General features: G+C 37.4%; 1 protein-coding gene across 4 annotated transcripts in view; it reads left to right on the plus strand.

Annotated features, from left to right (window-relative positions):
• Nucleotides 1-19,651, plus strand: part of ptprfa (protein tyrosine phosphatase receptor type Fa) — a 244,962-nt gene that overhangs the window by 48,661 nt on the left and 176,650 nt on the right. Inside the window, exon 1 of one of the 4 annotated variants that reach the window (XM_053499334.1) lies at nt 12,938-13,431. The exons of the other annotated variants lie outside the window; for them this stretch is intronic. The gene's annotated coding sequence lies outside the window, so the exon portion shown is untranslated. Of the gene's footprint in view, nt 1-12,937; nt 13,432-19,651 lie in introns of those variants that run through there. 4 annotated transcript variants of the gene reach the window in all.

A 19,651-nucleotide genomic window follows, 5' to 3' on the forward strand; every position in this document is an offset into this window, starting at 1 on the left:
CAGGACTGATGAACAGTGCTTTGAAAATGTACTTACTGTATCATGGGAGCATAGCAAAAAGCACTCAGCTTTAGATTATATCATACTGTATTATACCATATACTCATGGTGCCTCACATAGACTCACAGTTCAGAGATGCAATGAAATTTAGACAATGCAGCATATAGAACGTCATACACCAAGTGGTATAACCAACTGGCAGAGATCTTACAGGAACAAGGATCACATATAACTCACAGCATGAGCTCATACTGTTGACGGCCATGCTTGGTCATTGTCATTCGGTTCAATAGGGAAGAGAATAATGGCATCCTAAAGTACCTTCCACGGCAGCATGGCCAAGTGTGCTTGCTTGGACTTCTGGCCATGGTTGGCTGTTGGATGGCTGGAATCCAAACATTTTCCTTTACACCCCCTGTGAGCAAGTGCTACTATATCACACTGTCAAAAACACTGTATTACACTCTTTCTCAAACACAAAGCCCACACTCAGTGTTCGCCAACGAAAGACCTGCACAGTTTCATTTTTCAGCTCAGGTTTGTTTGTATGAATATGTTTCAAAACATTATTGTGCTGTGCAAATTTGTTAATGGTTGGCAGTGCATATCTGGCTTGCAGTTGTGACTCTGTCTAAAATTTATTCATTCATTATTTAGAAATCATACCCGGTGCTGAAAAAATTCTGTTGTTTACGAAGACAAGAAAATAGCTACAGGGTAATGCGGCAAGGTGCTGGAAAAATAACATTCAGACAGGATGGCATGTTGGCAGAATTGTTGTAAAGTTGAAGTCATGCAAAGTATAGTACAACGCTATTTATTTTCATCATTTTTTCCTAATAGCCAAACCTACTGACAAAAAGTGAACTCCTGTATGATATTTACACATATCAAATATTAAAATGGAACAACTGTATTTTTTTTCTGAATCTAAAACATGTCAGAATTATGTTATAAAATGTTTTTTTTTCCTGTTTCTTAAAAAAATTATACTTGGAGATTTTCTTTAGTTTGTTCTTAGTTTAAACGTGTCCTGCATTTGAACCAAGAGTGAAGCCGTTTTGTTTACCTTCCATTGTAGTACTATCTGTGGGCATCTGGATCCTTGTGTAATGCCACGTGCACACCCAACTTGTACACATTTTAGTGAGATCTTATATGATAGAAATTAAACAGTGCATGAGCTGTGCTGATGATATCAGATTTAGCCTGCAGGGTAAGGACAAAACGCGTGAGCATCGTTCCCATCAAATGCCTTAGAGGTTTATTTAATTTGAGTAGGTGTGTTACGCATCTCCATATACATTTGTGCATTAAAGGATTATACAATAAAGATATAAAAAGGTGAACTGAAAGCACACTGAAAAAAAACTGTACAATATGAACTAGTATCCTCTAATGAACCTGGCGAGCCACCTAATTAATTTGCACAATTATTGGCATCTGATGCTACAGTACCTACCTCTACAGTATGATTCCTACTCTTCCATAATAAAGAAATGTTTTTGGTTTGTTTTGTTTTTCGCTGACCCACTAGTTCCACCAAGCCTACTATTAATACCTTATGTAAATAAATATATACTGTATATTCTGGCTAATCATAACATTTCATCTGGATATTTCTAAAAAAAAAAAAAAAATTGTGTATATGAACACATTTTGCACATGATGCATTATTTGGAGACTAAGGCGAACACACAGAATAATCACTGTTCAAATGGTTCGAGCGGCTTATTATGTTATTTAATGTCTAAAAGATGTGAGAATGCAACAGAAAATACTGAGCATAAGCTAGCCACTGACTGAGGCTTATAATTTTGACGTACCATTTTGATATTGGCCAAATTGAAAGCACAGTACCAGAGAAAACAGGAAATATGATCATTATTTCCCTTATTTTTTCATATATATTACCAAGATAAAGTATTAACAACCACAAACATTTGCGGTGAGAAATTCAAATGGGCATTACTTTTTTTTTTTATTAGCTGAAATAGGTTGTGCAAACTGCACATTTTGGTAGAGTATATTCCTACCTCTTCCTCTATTCAAAGCTCTACTCAACACAATCTCTCATCATAAGCGATGCATGAATCCTCTTTTAAAATCCCTTTTGTCACTGTTGAAGCTTTCCCACCATCTACAATGGCACAGATGCATCGCTTGTAATGGAGACTATGTTGACTAGTACCTTTTTCTAAATGATGAGTTACTTCAAAATTTCTACTTTTGCAGTAAGTGAATTCAATAAAATAAATCTTGTAAAAAATAAAATAAAATTATTCGATGTACATAGCTACATACAGTACATGGATTTTTTTTATTTATAAACAGACAAGACATTTTAAGACGTTATAAGGAAAAGTGAAGAAGATCATTACAAGAAATGGTAATGATTAGATAAGGAAAGTAAGGAGACAGAAGATGTTTATAGAGCTTGGTAGGTCAGTCGGGACAGAATCAGGGCAGACATGACAGCTTGATTCACAGGAATAAAATGTCTGAGTTGTTTTTGAAACACAGCCCCTATTCTGCCTTCCCTAAAACACCTTGTGTGTCAGGCGTTTTGTTTATTATCCCCCCTCTTTTCCAGGATCCATGTTCTTCCTGTCATGTCCCACCTGTAATACTGTCTCACTGACTCACACTCCAGGGGTGGGCTCCTAGGACACACACACATACATACACACACACACACACACACACACACACACCATCATAAAATGCAAGGGTCCTTAACCACCATAACGAGTGGCTCCATCAATACACCCTGATCCCTTCATCTCTTTCCAGACGTGTGTGTCTCGCGCCAGGGAGTGTGTGTAGGGCAGGCCCGAGCATGCAGCATACACGGGTATGAAATAGTTGAAATCTGAGATGCGCTGGAAAATGAGACACATCCAAGGCCACCTACAATGTTGCTGTCGCTGTTGACCCAAATGCTCTCTCTTTCATAGAAAATCCTCATTATTGATTTTTTCTTTTTCGCGAACTTCTAATAGTACTGGAATAAATAAGTGGCTTTGTGTTATAAGTCTTTTTTGCTACTTTGAAGTATCTGTCTCATTAAGCAGAGATGAGAAGATGAGAAAGAAATGACAAAGAGGTGAGAAATAGAGGTGTGGAAAGAGAAAGCACTGATATGGAAGAGACAAAGGGAGAAATGAAGCATGAGAGACAAGCAGGTAGAAAAAGCAAAAGAAGGTCTTTGAGTCCTGCTTTTCACTTGCACATTAGAGGATGACATGTAAGGAACAAATAAAGTTCACATAATTTTTTAGAAAAGAAACACTCATGGTTTAATTGCTGTAATACTTTACAGAGAATTTGACTTGTTTCTCATCCCACATTAAACAATATGCATAATTAACTATGCCCAATATAAATAATAAAATATGTATTTTCATTCAGCCACAAACAGCATTTGTATCCCTGCTTAAGCACCACAGTACAATATAATAGGCCATTTCCAGCTATTTCATCAGGCAAAAGTAATGAATGTGTGTATCAATTGCTATATTATAATCTGGTAGACTAATGAGTGTGAAACTCATGTCATTAAATAAAGACAATTTTGTGGTAATGTATGTACTGGAATGATATTACTTTTGCTTTAACCGGGATTTTTGATTGTGCAGAATAACTATAATTATGAGAGTAAAACTACCTTTATTTATTTATTTATTTATTTATTTATTTTATATATAATCCCCTACATTAGCTACTCTAATGCACTTACTGTATCCCAGCGTTCTACTAGTGCTTGAATACCATCAAAAACAGACCGCCTGCTTTTAAACTCTGGCCTCCCAGGAGCTCCTTTAATGGCCCAAACATTTGGATATGCCTTGGAGCGAGGTCAGGCTGTATGGTGGTTGTGGCAACTCCCAACCATGTTTCTGTACAAGTAGTATTCATGAATGATTGTGTGTACAGTTCCCACAGAAAGGTGCATTTCTTCTGCAAGTTATTTTCAAGGATTAGGACATTCACTCATTAAAAGCAGCTGTCTACATACAACTAAATCTATTTTAGATACGTTTAAAACATAAAAAAAATTCTTATCTCAGGTAATTTTAATTTAGAAACTTATTATATTATATAATTTAGACTTAGTGGCTAGTACCTTGGGTGTCTGTATGCATGTAGTTTGCATGTTCTCCCTGTATCTGGTGGTTTTCCCTCAGGTACTCCGGCGTACACTAGTGTGGAAACATTGCCCGTAGTGTGTGAATGAGCGTTTCAGTGTATATGTATCCTATGTTCTCATGCTATCCACCATATTAACCGCCTAGCAGTTTTTTTTTTAATTATTATTTATTTTTTTATGGATAACTGTACTAAAAATAAATTATCCAACAACACACAATGACATTGGCACCAAACAGATCAAGAGACTCCACAGGAACAGCCAGCTATACATTATACAGATGGTGTCCATGGGTACGCACTTACCGGCAATGCCGAAAAGTTCTTATGACTTTTGGCAGATTTAGTAAAAATCTTGTGTAATTATTTGTTGGAACAAACAGAGAGATTGGACACACATTGTTCTTGGTGGAAATTAAACTGTAACATTATGTACTACTAACCAGTTAAAAGCTCTGTGCTCAATTTTGGCTTAAAAACATATAAAGAAGCATTATGTCAATGTCAGCGTTTGGGTCTGTGTGTGAGTACACTTATAGTCCATTCTAAAATAATACAAGTGTGTTGGTGTGTTATCAAGTGTTGGTATTTTAGACAAAAATTTGCATGAATGTTTTTATTTCAATTAAGCTCACTGTGGACAATCTGAAACTCGTCCTAAACAAGATTATAAAACGAGAATATAACATTTGATAGGTTTTCTACTTCTATGCCTATCTATGTCTAGGAGCCAGGCTGTCCTCTTTCAATTATTCTGTGTGTTAGAGAGCATGTGTGTGTCATAAGAGACAGAAAATATAGTCTGTGGGTGTTAATGGAACTCGATGCTCACCACACACCAGTGTGTGATCTTGTGGGACCCAGAAAAAACTCACATGAGCAACAGTTTTTACTTTCATGTGGGAGCAGGCAGTCAGATATGAATAGAGAGGGACCTTGGAGATGTCCATTAACATCAAGGCCCACTGGACAGAATAAGATGCAAATACAGTGGGTTTTTTTGTTGTTGAGGAAAAACATCCTCAATGCATGTTTTTTATGACCTTGCATTTTAAAATTCATCTAAATGATCTTGATGTGTAGCAAACTCCATTGTACTGTTATTTTGGACGGTTACATTGGTCTCCATTGTACATGCAAAAAAGAAAAAAAAAACTATATCCCTTCCATTTTCTTCTTCTTCTTTAAATATCTACATTTCCATATCCATATCCTCTTATCCTGTGTACAGGGTGGCAGGGAACCTGGAGCCTATCCCAGGAGACTTTGCGCACTAGGCGGGGTTCACTGTGGGCAGGGTACCAATTCATAGCAGGGCGCACACACACAAACACAAAAAGGCACAAACTCATTTACACTGGTTATGCCAGTTAGCTTAATCTGCATATCTTTGGACTGTGAGAGGAAACTGGAGTACCCGGAATGTGCAAACTCAACGTACACAGACCCGAGGAGGGAATCGAACCCAGACCCTAGAGGTGCAAGGTCACAGAAAAGGGTGGTAATTTGTTAAAGAGCCATTTTGTATTTGCCTATAGTAACCATGTGTTGTGAGTTGACCATTAGACGCGTATGGGATGGCAAGAAGCAAGACGTGCTCTGTTGTTGGCCATTAATAAAAACACAAACTCTATTTTCAATACTAATTGAAGTGAACAGTGAAAACGTTCCTACAGTTATCCTCAGAGTTGTATATGACACTTCATAGTGCTGCAACTGCTTTCTGAACTATCAAAAATTGTAAAGCTGGTGAATCGACTACATTCTGAAGCTGTGACTGATGCTATTTTTGAAAATGACTTTAAGGTTAAAGCATTGTCAAGATGTTTTTCTGTGCCATTTTCTTGCTATTAACAGTGACTAATATCATCTAGCTAGATAAATAAACAAAAAAAAAAAGTTTTTATCAAGCCAGAAGGAGCTTGTATAGATTATTACAGACTGCATGGAGCAGTGTGTATACTGAAAATATTATTGTAGAAAAGACCTGGACCACCGGGGCTAATATAGAACTTTAGACCCCAGAGAAAGCTAGGTGATGCCTGCAGGGTGTTTAAACAGAGTGAGCAGGTTTGCTGGGCCATTAATAGCTGCTCCATAAAAAAACTAAGAAACAAAAAAAGGCTTTTTGATATTTAACCTGATATAAAAGTTGAAACACAGAGGTAAGGCTAATGGCTTACTTTTTAAGAGCTTCAGAAGAGTGGGTTAGTTGTTAGCGGCTAATCATGAGCAACAAACCCAAAGGTCGTAGGTTAGTGGCTAATGGCTAACGCATCCTTCTTTAGCTCTTAGTTCTGTTTTACATTTTATATCACTAAACATTGTGGATGTTATCATAAATCAAATCTCTTTAATATACACACAAAAATTTGTTGCTAACAAAAAATCCCCATTCCATGCATGTTTTCTTTGTCAGAATATGAGATGGAAACACCTAAAAAACAGATGCGAAATGCCTTATGATGTCCGGAACATAAGTGGACATTGTTCAGGTGTTTCTGCGTTCTGATTGGTTAGTAAAAGGCACATAAACAAAAAGTGTCCTATGGTGGTTTATTTAAAACTGTAGACACTGGTACGGTTTAAAAAGGAGTAAAACAGGAGAAATTCTGGCGTCCCAGAATGCAGGATCTGAGCTTTATTACAGCTGGAAAATTACCAGACACACTTTGGAGACCTCTAAGCCTTACATTAACTTGTTTAAAAAGGATTATAATCGGGGAGCTTTAACTGTCCTTTCATTTTTTATGTGAATTCTTAACCACACCAGATGTTTCGTCTGTAAAAAGGTTGGGGTTTGGATAGATCCAAAAAGGTGTTGTTGGGTATACTTCTGCAAAATACACCAACTACACCTCTTTCCCTTTAGGAAGAAAGTGTTCACAGCTAAGCCTTCAATTAAACAAAATGTCTAAAAATCAGCAAACAAGGGGACTTGTTAAAAATGTGAGTGGTTTGGTGTGAAATTCCACTATTCACAATCATAGAATGGGAACATACTAGATCTCTGCATTAGCTTTTAGATCTCAAGCTAATACAAAGATCTAGTGACAAATATGCAGTCCAGTGTTTTACTACTGAGGTACAACTGCCATTCAATAAACCACCCAAGGACAAGTGTTACAGTGATTTTATCAGGGATAAAGATGTTCATGGACAATTATAGTGTACCTCTCCAACAGAACATTGTTCTTGTTCTCATGACTCATTGTTCTAGTATACTGTAGCACATGGTTCATAGACATTCATTGTGAAGTCTTGCCAACAACCTACTTGTGTAAAGTCTAAGGTTGGTTATTTCTCTAACTGTTTTTTTCCTTGACATACTCCTGTCTTTATTTCACTCTGGATTGGATTGTTTTTTGGCCTTATTTTGCTGGCTGATGATTTGTGTTTTGGCTATTTTCTGACTTTTTCTGACTTCTGATTTACTTTGGATAGTATTTTGGAGAAATGGTAAATGTGGTGGTTACAGATCCTGTTCATAGATCATAAATACTCGATTAAGTCCTGTGTATTACAGTATATCACTCACTCACTCATCATCCTTACCGCTTAATCCTCTATTCTCCAATCCAGGGTCGCGAGGGCCTGGAGCCTATCCCAGGAGACTTAGGGAACAAGGCGGGGTACACCCTGGACAGGGTGCCAATCCATCGCAGGGCACACAGACATTGTATTATATCAGAACTGTTTAATGTTACCTGGTAATGGTTGTGTTTTGCTGTTCCTCAGCACCTGCCATGTGTAAGTAAATGACACACAGTATCCTGTGTCGATCCAGCTTAATGCCTCTCCCTGAGAGTTTAAGTCAACATTGTATGTGTTAATGATTAAAAAGTCAATTATAAAAATTGATTTTGTTAGTACTGTGAGAGTTACTTCAACACTAATTATGCTAATTATCCTATTAATGAAATGCTTTAAAATTCAACACAAGCCAGAGGTATTAAATCAAAGTTGCAAACTCATTTGTGTTCAAGGGCTATGATAAAGAAGCCACATCAATATATCTGGTCACTTTTTAGTCATAGTATGTGCCTTACTGATTTTATTATATTTGTTTAAATTGATATTAATGAGCAGTTATGACCAGTTCATAAGACTGTAATAGAATCTCACTCGCTCACTCAATCTCTTTAACGCTTATCCTGTACAGGGTCATGGGAGGCCTGGAGCCTATCCTAGGGAATTTAAACTCATAAACTACTGGAAATTTGGAATTTTTTAGCTAATGTCTTACCTGCATGTTTTTGGATGGTGTAAGGAAATGGGAGTACCCGTGAGAACCCATCAAGCACAGAAAGAACATTCAAACTCCACGCACGGACCTGAAGTGAGAATTGAACCTTTTACAGTGCTAACGAATATGCCGTCATGCCACTTTACAGTGTAATCTATGTTTTATTAATATTTTATAGTACTGTACTCTTATTTGAGAGCGGCAGTAAGCTCATTTAGTTGGTTTGTCCATAGCTGTGCAGCATACTGGCCTTTTTTTTTCTAACCATAATTCATTTCTTAATGCGTTTTGAGCACAACATCTTGCCTTATTTCTGGTTTATTTTTTAGAAAGTAATATAATTTTGTCCATTTCTGCATTCAGAATCCACCTTCTGGTGATTTAACATATTATTCGATGCATTGCAAAATCGTAGGTTATATGGGTACAGGGGCATGTATACACCTCTGATACTAGGAAACAGTGCCAAATAATGCAACTATATCTAAAATTCAAGGCCATATGGTAGAGTCTGACCTGATATATTTCCTCCTATCTAGACGGTGCTCTGTGGAGACATATTAAAATTCTGTGAGTGTAGCGTATTTCAGGCTAGAAGTTTTTTATTGTGTTGTTTAAGTGTTGTGCAATGCTGTGTGGGTTAGGGGGGCTGGATTAGGGTTAGGCTTATAGGAGAAGTTAGATCCAACTCTACCATTTTATTGATGCAATGTATATCTCAAATAATGCCAAGAAAGAAATCCCTCAAATATACGTAATGGCATATGGGCAGCCATAAAGTCAAAATTATTATTAGAATTGTTCTGTTAAGAATTTAGTGAAAACACTAAATTCTTATGATTTTTTTTTTTTTTTCATGTATGAAACTGGCCATAAGCCTAAATGCTGTTTTGAGCTTCATGTACAAATCAAGTGCACTTTGCCTCTGTGTACATGCATATTTAATTGAATACTGTGCAAAATGTGAAAACAAAATAGGTAGAGAAATTCTGTTGCTGATTATATATCAGGATTGATCGATGTAGTAAATGGTGTCCAGTTTTACATGTGATGGTGTCCACCTTCCAAAATCAGATACAACTTTGTTGTGTGTGTTAGTAAAGCTATTGTCACGAACTAACCGGGATGATCGGAAGACTTTAGCACTAGCGGTTAGCCCTTTGTAGCGTGGATGGTAAACCCAAACGCGGAAGTAATCGAGTAGGCAGGATAACCACGCGATTTTATCTACGGACTCTCACACAAGGGGAGCAAGGGAAAAACACAAATTTAACCCACGTCATATAAACACACAATCGGATCAGAAGGCAAACCCAAGAAAATGAGTACTCACGATTTGGCAGACGGACAATCTGGACCAACATGGGCGAAACTCAATGACTGAGCGAGTGTAAAGTGCCATCTTGTCTTCTTTTATGCTTCCTGTTTCACACGGGTGTGTGTGACAGCTATAAAGAAAAAATTAATTGTTGAATTCTTTTTTTATTGATCAGAAGCCGAATAATTGTTGTTTCGTTCTCTCCAACTTCTATAAACATTGTACTGATATTTTCCCAGAAGCCCTATGGTTTGTTCAGCTGCAGTTTTACAAACCTCAGTTATACAGTACTTCCATATTCCTTTTAGATAAAAGATGTTTCTCCTGGCTACCCATTCCAGCAAACTGTACTTGCTCAGTCTTCTTCTAATTTTGCTTTCACAGACTTTAGCATTTAACATGCTCAGTAAGGCATGTTGTGTTTAAGATGTATTTCTCTGAGTATTGCGAATGTGCTGGGACGTCCACTACTGGAAAGATTGTGAATAATTTTTACTACTAAACATTGAACTCCAACTTTTCAAGGGAAATGGTTTTATAACCTTTTTCAGATTCATGTGCTACAACAATTGCTTCTATAAGACAATTGCTTATATCCTTTCCTTTTGGCATTGTGTTAACACACACCTGAATGCTCCACACCAACAAACTGCCATAACTTCTGATTAGATAGAGGTTTGCAGACCTGCTGATGATCTTTTAATCATTTAATCTGACTGTACACCACCTCCATGGTTTATTCTCCTCATCTTTTAAATTCTTACCAGTACTATGTGTCCAAAAGGTGAGGAGAATAAACCATGAAAGTGGTGGATAGTCCTGTAAATCTCATCAGTTTCCTTTTATAGTTCCACGTATTCTGCTTTAGACTATCAGCTACAGTAACTTTCAGTAACAAAATCTTAAATAGTGTTAGATGGGCAGTTAAGTGCAGAAAATGTTGTTTAAGATGACATCACATTCAGATGTGTTTTCTTGATAAAAGTGCTTCTGCGACTCGTTTTGAATGTGGATTTGGGTAGGCAGCCGGTCTCTCCTCAGAACTGTGGACTGTACCAACCTTTTTGGTATTGCTGCCCTGGCCATGCACATGAATTTGTAAGTGGCGATTCTGAAGGAGCACTAAAAGGGGGGGGTGTATTAGTATTTCAGCTGTTGAGTTAAAAAAAAAATCAACAGTCCTTCTCCAGTATCACTGACTCCTCCATTAAATGGATTAGTCTTGGGGCGGTACCGTATCACACCACCCCACTGTTGATTATTCTGATGTGATGACACTCTCAGTGTGTTTTCTTCTTACATGTTTACCGGTGATTCTTTGTGTGTGCATGTGTATGTGTGTGTGAACACTCATTTCCTGTGTTAATTTACCTCTTTAAATTCATCCCCGTGTGTGAACACCCCATTTGGATTTCTGATTTTGCAGTAATTCTGTCTGTGTGTGTGTCATCACGCCTATGCAGAGATCGACAAAACATTCCTCTTGCTTCAATTACACACACACTCGCGCACACACACAGACCCACTCACTTTCTCTCTCTCTTTCTCATGCTCCCTTTCCAGCTACTGCTCTCTCTCTTAATCTCTGTGTTTTATAGTCAGTCTGTCTGTCTACAGTATCTAGAACAATGAGCCTTAGTCACTTCTAAAAACACAATACTCAGATGACTTTAGTTTACAGCCTCACTATAGTAATGTGGTAGTAATATCACTAGGGTAGGTAGCCAGATGGTCTTTCTCTGAGTACTCTCCCAAAATCGCTGGTCATTAAGTTATCCAGCTTCTGCTTCCTTCACGTCTAATCGATTTAGCTGTATGCAATAGAAACAGAATCGGTCAATAAATGTTCACTTTTTGTATGTTATCATTGCGTGATATCTCTGTAAACTGTAACTTTGATTGATTGATTGGTTGCTTGGTTGATTGACATAAAATAGTGAGCATGTGTACTGTGCGGTAGATTGTGTGCACAAAAAATGGGTGTGTTGCAGGTGATTTACAATGAATTAAGGTGTGTTTTATCTTACGTGCAAAGTCCATTTGTAAATGATATTTTTGTGTGCAATGTGTGCTCCCAGCAGGTAATTTTGGATGTATTACTAATAGCAGTTCTAATCATAAATCTAATACAAAATGTGCCATGACAACAACAAAATAGTTTTTATTAATTGTTATATTATTTAATAATGGTATTTTTTTCTATTCTTATTATTGTTCTTATTTAAGAGCAAACAGTATACATGTAAATTAACTGGAAAAAAAGGATTTTGAAAATCAGGAGGCAAAAAGCATACTTTGCAAGCAGTTGAGAAAGAAAATTGGATTTTGAAAAGCAAATTGTCTTGGTCAAAAATGAGGCGTTGGGGTAAAACCTGAAATGGGATGCCTATGTATATGATTGTTCCTGATCAGAAGCAGTTCAGACGGAATTGTTATACCTTTCAGATAGAAAGGTTATACGAGGGGCATTCAAGTCAAACTGGGACTTGTGATGAAATTTCCTTATAAATGAAGGCATAGAACCAATTGACATTTACAGAAGACTTCAAGCACACGTATGATGATTAGACTCTTAGCCGCAGTAAAACATTTGAACGGTGCACCTGTTTTAAAGTAGGCCGTACGTCCCTGAACGATGATGCCGGTCAAGGTAGCTCGGGGACAATGGCAGCTGTTCTCGTGAACACTCAGCTTGATCCTTTAAAAATGACAGATTATTTGTTGATGCCTTGTAGAAGAGTTACATCTGTCCTTGGGATCTGTACACACGATCATTCACAAACACCACGTGCACGTTACCGGGAGTTATTGAAACATTCCCTGTACAGTCCTGACTATGCGCCAAGCCATTTCCACATGTTTGGGCCATTAAAGGAGATTCTAAGAGGTTAGTGTTGCAGATGTAAAGCAGGCAGTCCAATCATGGCTCCAGCATAGTGAGAAAACTTTCTACCTTAAGACTAATAAAAATCTGGGATAAGTGCATTATTGTAGCAGGGGATTATAATAGAGAAATTAAGAGAGTTTTTAACTCTTATAACTGTTCTTTTATTCTGCCGAATCTCAGTTTGACTTGAACACCCCTTTCTGAGTAGTTTCTTTTAAAATATATGTATAAGACAGAAATATCGATTAGCACTGAACATTACTTTGAACATCACGTTACATTGAGTTAACACGCACACCCTCTTTTATCTCTATTATCTTTATGACTGTTCTGCTGGCAGTCTGTCTGTCTGCTTCGTCTCGAAAAAAAAAAAAGAAAGAAAAAAAAGCCTCCTAAGTTTCAGTAACTCATCCCCTTTACGCTTACCTGTACAGGGACAGGACTGGGCTTTTCTGTTCTCTGATTGGTTAAGGAGTGTAAATCCGGCCCCTTGGGGGCTTGTTGTAACTCAACACCTGAGAGAGAGAGAAAGAGAGAGCGAGTGGGAGAGGAAGGATTGGCCTCGTTCCCAGTGTCAGAAAGCTCACGCCTCTCCCTCGAGACACACTTTCTCTCACGCAGACACACACACACACACACCCTCAGCGTGTCAAGCAGGTGGATTTGATCGGAACAGTCATTCAGAGACTGACCACCTGAAGCTGTTTCTCTTCACCAAGCTGGATTTTACCTTTTCATTTTGGGGGAAAAGTACCGTTTCACGGCTTTCTTCATTTTTAAGGATTTGTGGTTTTGATTTACCTTGGCGTTTTTTCCCTCTCTTTCACATGGTAAGTGCATACGTAGGTTCACATTAAGATATCTGGTAAATAGTTTAAACTTTTTCTCTCTTTTGCTTCCCTTCTGTCTTTTGTGGGGGTTTTTTGGGATCACTTTTAAAGCAGAATTGTTTATAGATGACTTTCCCATCCTTTCAGCAGTATATCTTTCACCTTTGCCTCAGTGTTCTTGAGTTCAAAAAAATCTCTGGTTGTTTTATCGTCACTAAGGAGAAATGACTTGGCCAGAGGGCTTGCTCTGGTGTAAGGTCGTCTTCCTCCAATAAAGCTAAAGTTCACTTTTTCTGTTACTTGTAGATTTAGGTAAATTAACAGCATGGGTTAAATGTACATTTTTTGGAAGTGTCGCTTTTATACTGATGAGGTTGTGGAAATAATGTTTTTCTTTTCCTTTTTTTTCTTAAAAAAAAGTTTTTCCTGATGTATTCTTTCTTCCACAGCGTAAGTGCTGAACCTTTTACCGCTCTGGTCTTTCACATTTCTGACCTTTTCGTTCTTTCTCTGATTTCTTATCATTTCTTGACACTTTTCAAGCTGAATTGTTTAGCAGACCACTTTCCCGTCCTTTCAGCTTTGTCTGGCCGCCACATTCTGACGTGCAGAGATGTCTCAGGTCGTTTTTATTGTCTCCAAAATGAAATGGTGTGACTTGCGGTGGGGAAGGAGCCTCTTTTGCTTTTGGGGTTTTGTGGCTTGTGGTCGCTTTTGCTCCTTAAATAAACAAACCGCCATGGAAACACATACGTGTTCAGGAGTTTTCTATGATTTTTTATTTGCAACTGTAAAAGTTATCAATAGAATCAGGGTATTCCGACAGAGTGTCTTCTGCATCTGAGGCTTCTTTAAATGATGAATCGATTTTACTCGGTAATCCTTAAACTTTTGAAAGATTCCTTCATGTGATTTCACACATCCGCGTAACTCGCATTTGCTGTTACTAAATAAATAAATAGCAATCGCATCATGCATTGTCCTGCTTCTGTGTAATGAATAAATGTAAATGTAGTGTCATTTAATATTTCAAACTCATTGACTAGTTTTGGTTAATATCATTTAAATCTTAGACTTTCACAGAACACTATTAGTTGATAGGATTGATCACTGGATTTTACATCAGTAATAATACATACAAAGTGTATTCTTGCTGTAGGTGTTAACAAGTTTCAGTAATTCTACTAATACTCATTTTTAATTGATATTTGTATTTGTATTTTTTTGTCAGCATAGTTACTATGAGGTGCTTGTTATTACTGGTGAATAGAAATATAATGAATGCAAGGACATATTTCAGGTTATAAAGTTTAAAGATATAAAACATAATGAATAGGGATCAAAGAAAAAAAAGTTAGACGTATAAACAAAAAATACAAAACGCAGATGTATGTGGTGATCAAAATGACCTATTATTATTAATTACCTAATTAATTATTAATTAATTCCAGTTAAAAATGTCTTAACATATATTTTAATGAAATGAGTTTACAATACAATAAGATATTAATAATAAGTACAGTGAATACTATTTCTGTTTTTTATAATTATTTTTCCTCCTGTTAGAATCAGCTTGAAGCGCTCTGATTGTGTACTCAAAAAAAAAAAGTCTTTTGGGAAGAAGTCACTGTGAAAGTGTGTGTGTGTCCATGTGACTGGTGCTGCTGTGCATGACTGTGTATGAACAGGAGTGTGTATAGGAAAGAGACCCTCCATCTCCGGGGAGTGATTCCATTTCACAGAGGCTTATGTCTTTCAACTACGTCTTTGTCTCTCCTAATCCTGCAGACCTGCACTCACCATTTAGGAGTCTCTCTCTCTCTCTCTCTCTCTCTCTCTCTCTCTTTCTTCCTCCCCCTCCTCTCACTGTCTTTCCTCCTCTTTGTCTATGTCTCTGTCTCTGTCTCTCATGTCCCCACACCCCACACATGCAGGTTGCTCTTATTCATAGCAATGGAATGGGCGGGTGAAAAGACAGAGCGGAGCAGTAAGATGTGTTAGTGTGGGTGGGCAAAGCAAAAAAAAGGGCAGGTTTAGGGTCGGACTTGTATAACCCCTTCTTCTCCTCCTTGCCCTTTCTTACTGTTTGAGCCCATAAAGGCAGTCAAGGCTGTCACTAGAGGTCATGACCTTCCTGGGCTTTTTGAGACACCAGTATTGACTTCTCTCTCAAGCACAGTGTTGGTGAATGATTTATATAACCAGTGTTCCCTTTAAGCTTAGAAATCTGTCTATTTATACTGCCTCAATAAACCAAAAGTGCACATAGTATGGGTTAGTTAAGGACAGTTGATGTGGCAAAAATCATCCAGACATCAGTGACCAATAAAGAAAAGATTACATGTTATAAAACTGCTCGTTCCGTAGCACTGTTGAAGACTTGAATCTGATTCGTCAGGAGGTGATGATTCATTTCCTCTGATGCCAGCTCCGACTAGCTGCGAGACACATAACAGGTTTAAATGAATTTGCTCATTCTGATACTTCATTATTTCTAGTAACTCATGCAGAGGGGCTTGGAAGTCTAAGCCTAAGCCCAATAAATAAGAGATTAAAAGCATGCTGTTATTTAGCGAAGAAAAATTGCATTTTTAAATTGGTGAAGATTTCCGTAAGGTGTTGATTTAACATTTAAGGATGAAGTGCCTGGTGCGCTTTGTAACAAGCAGTAGATTTTTCCATAACAGCGGAGGATTCAGGATTTTACACTTTGCGGTTTCTTTGGAACATGACAAGCTGCGTTTTTTACTTGTTTTTTTTGTTCTTTGTTTTTTATAAGACGACAACTGTTTTTAGATGCCAGTGTAAAAAAACTTTAAGAATGTCAGTGTTGGCTTATTGGGTTGGTATAAAAGAAAGAAACCATAGGCAGAATCATAAAAAAATAAGTTTGGTGTGGTGGTAGCTCAGTAGTTTAATGCTCTGAGTTACTGATCTGAAGGTCAGCAGTTCAAGCCCCAGCTCCACCAAGCTGCCACCATTGGGCCCTTGACAAAGGCTCTTAACCCTGTCTACTCCAGAGGCACTATATCATGGCTGACTCTGCACTCTGACCCCAACTTCCTAACAAGCTGGGATATGCAAAGAGAAGAATTTCTCTCTGCTGTTATGTGTATTTGACAAATAGAGACTTAAAGTTAAAGTAAAGTTTCATTCCTCACTTTTATTGATAAATTTCCAAATTTTATCAGTTATTTACTCTTTAACAAACCCTTTAAAAAAAAAAAAAAGAATATTACCTAGAATACGTCGTGGTAAGACATTGGCTTTCATCTTCCACTTATATGATAGAAAGACTATTTGCTATTTCTGTCTTTATTAGACAAGAAGTTGAAGTTTTCCAAGTTTCACCATATTAATAAGCCTTACCATTACTACACATATACTGTATGTATAGCGCTTATGTTTTAATAAAGGTTGTGAGCTCAGATGGATTGGATTCTCTTTCACGTGTAAGCCACTTTGAATAAAAGCATTTGCCCATTGAATTCAGAAGCCACAAGACACGGCCACTCCCTCCTACAGGCTCCATAAACAGACATACTCTAAAGTACTGTAGGGTTGGGACTTACTACAGTAATCTATTAACAGGAAATTTTCATTTTTGTCCTATAGCATCCTGACTTGGACAGACATTGTTTTTAACGTGATGCTCCATGAACTGAAATCAAGTGCATCCCAAATATTAAGAGTGACCAGGAATCACTTAGTACCAAATATTAACATTTGTAGACTTGATATTGAAACGTCACGAGGCAGAGAACAGCTTCTTTATGAACACACCTGCAGGGGTTAATAAAAGGAATCTGGCAAAACATATTAGGACTGCTGTGTCAAACCTGTTCTTGCTTTTTCAGCTAAGTATCAGCCTTAGAGTAAGAATGTCCCTCATTTCTTCCTTACAAGTGAACATTAGCATTCTGTCTACTGATGTAAATGTTTGGCCACTTTATAGGATTTAACTCTACTATCTCAGAGATAATCATTCCAGGCTATCATATATCAAGCTACTGGTTAGACAGCCATCAGTCAAGACAAACAGTGTGAACTGTGTTGAAAATGAACCCTTTTATCCCGATAGCGGCACCGTTGCCGACAGAGACAGAACAGGTACTCGGAAACGTGCTTAACCTCTCTGGCTTTTTGAGCCCCAACAATGCTCGAGCACTTCAGCCTGCACTGGCAGGGTGATAGGTTTTCTGTGAGAGTGTGTTTGTTCATGTTGAAATAAGGCACATTACCGTTGGCTGTCTGGGTTTGGTCCAGGAATCTCGTTTTCAGATCCAGGCTTCACTTTGTGGTGTTTGCTTTGTGGCCCGCTCCTGTTTGCCTTCTTATTGTTTACCGCAATGTTGTAATTGATTACTGTTGAAATGTGGCTTGGGTTGTTTTGTTGAAGCTATCTGTTCCCAGCAATTGGTTAGAAGGTGGCTGCACACACACATACACACACACACGTACAGAGGATTCCACTGAAATATTGCACCATGCTACTTATGCATATCAAACCCAGGAATGATTCGGTGGTCCTTTAGAAAAAACCCCGCTCCGTATTTCCACACTTTGATGGCAGACTCAGAGCCTCTGAAGATGAGTTCAAAATAAATCAAATTTAATTACGCCTCTTGTGTTTCCAGTGAAAGTAGTTTGTCTAAAAGCGTATTTACGCAGATGCGAGGGATTCTGAGAAAAGCCTCCGCAATGCAATAAGCTTTCAACAGCATTATTCTAAACTGCAGGATTGTGTGTGCCAATCAAAGCCCACTTTTCAAACAAGCCTCTATAGTTGTAACTATAGGAAGAAAAAAAAAAACCTTCAAACACATTTCTTCTGAAACTTTCTGAAGTTTTTTTATGGTTACCTTTTATCTCTTTTTATGACACAGAGTGATGTAGGTAGTAATTTATGTTCACTGTAAAAAAATATATATATATTTAAATGATTTGACTTTTCTGGGCAGTATTGTTGCTTGTCCATGAATATTATAACATTTCTTTGTAGGATATACAATGTGACTTCATTATACTGAGTCCCTGTTTTCCTATTGCCAAGTTTTCTCTCTTTTTCTCTCTCTCTCTCTCTCTTTCTCTCTCTCTTTCTCCCTAGTCTTTTGACTATTCGAGACACATGCGCCAACTTGCCCTCAAGTCTGATGCATTATGTGTTGTGAATTCCTTCCCTCCGAGGTGTCTCCCCTCTTCCCCGACTCTTGAACCCTCTTTCACATTTATAAAGTGTAAAACCCTAAAATAGTGCTGTAACTTAATAAACCATTAAAGTTGTAGTAACTCATGGTGACTGAAACCAGCAATTTGTTATCACATGGTAGCTGAATCCATTCCGAGCAGAGCACTGGCTGTGTAATTCTGTATACATGAGCTAAAAAATGCCTACCTTTGGCTGGCACTGGACTCTTCAACAGTAAAAAGAGAAAAAAAACATCCTGCTGTCCCTACAGTAGACTGAAGGCCAGTTATGCTGCCCTGGTTTATAAAAGATTTGAGCTTGATCCAGCTATTGGGTGACACTATCGTCAGTTGTTCCACTTTAAACGAATCTTTAAGATTTTAGTTATTTATTTATTTAATTTAATACCGATTTATTCTATAACCTTGCAAGCATTATTAACGATGGGTTATTGTAATTCCTGAAGCTGTATTTAGTGGCATGTCTGTTTTTGCTAGTTTGTAGGTTTTAAAGTATTGAAAATGACTTACAGTATATAATAAACTTATAAATGTTGTTTAACTTGTGTTGCCGATTGTTTAAATGTCTCGTCGATTTCAAATGATGTACAAACTGCCCATTAACTCAAAGGAATAAGAAGTGTTACAATTGCCAGAATGGTATCTGTAGAAGATATCAATGGTTTCCATTTTTTTTCAAAGCCTGTGATATATTTTTAAGGAATTCATAAATTTTAAGGAATTCATTTGTAAATTATTTGCTTGTAAAAAAAATTATAATAATTCGATTCTAAACCAAAAAAACAATCAATTGAATGAGTTAGCCACCAAAGTTGCTTAATCAATTCAATGGCACAGCTCTACTAGTTTGTTACTACTACACATTAGTTACTATGTACTCACTAATTATTGCATTGTAAGTAGTTATTAAACTGATGTAGAATCTTTAGGCAGTAGTTTTTATATTACTTTCTACTTTAAAGGTGTTTTGAAATAGGGTAAGTGGATAAAAATATATACTTATACATGAAAT

This window comes from Clarias gariepinus, chromosome 6, assembly GCF_024256425.1.
Source record: "Clarias gariepinus isolate MV-2021 ecotype Netherlands chromosome 6, CGAR_prim_01v2, whole genome shotgun sequence".
Classification (NCBI taxonomy): Eukaryota; Metazoa; Chordata; class Actinopteri; order Siluriformes; family Clariidae; genus Clarias; species Clarias gariepinus.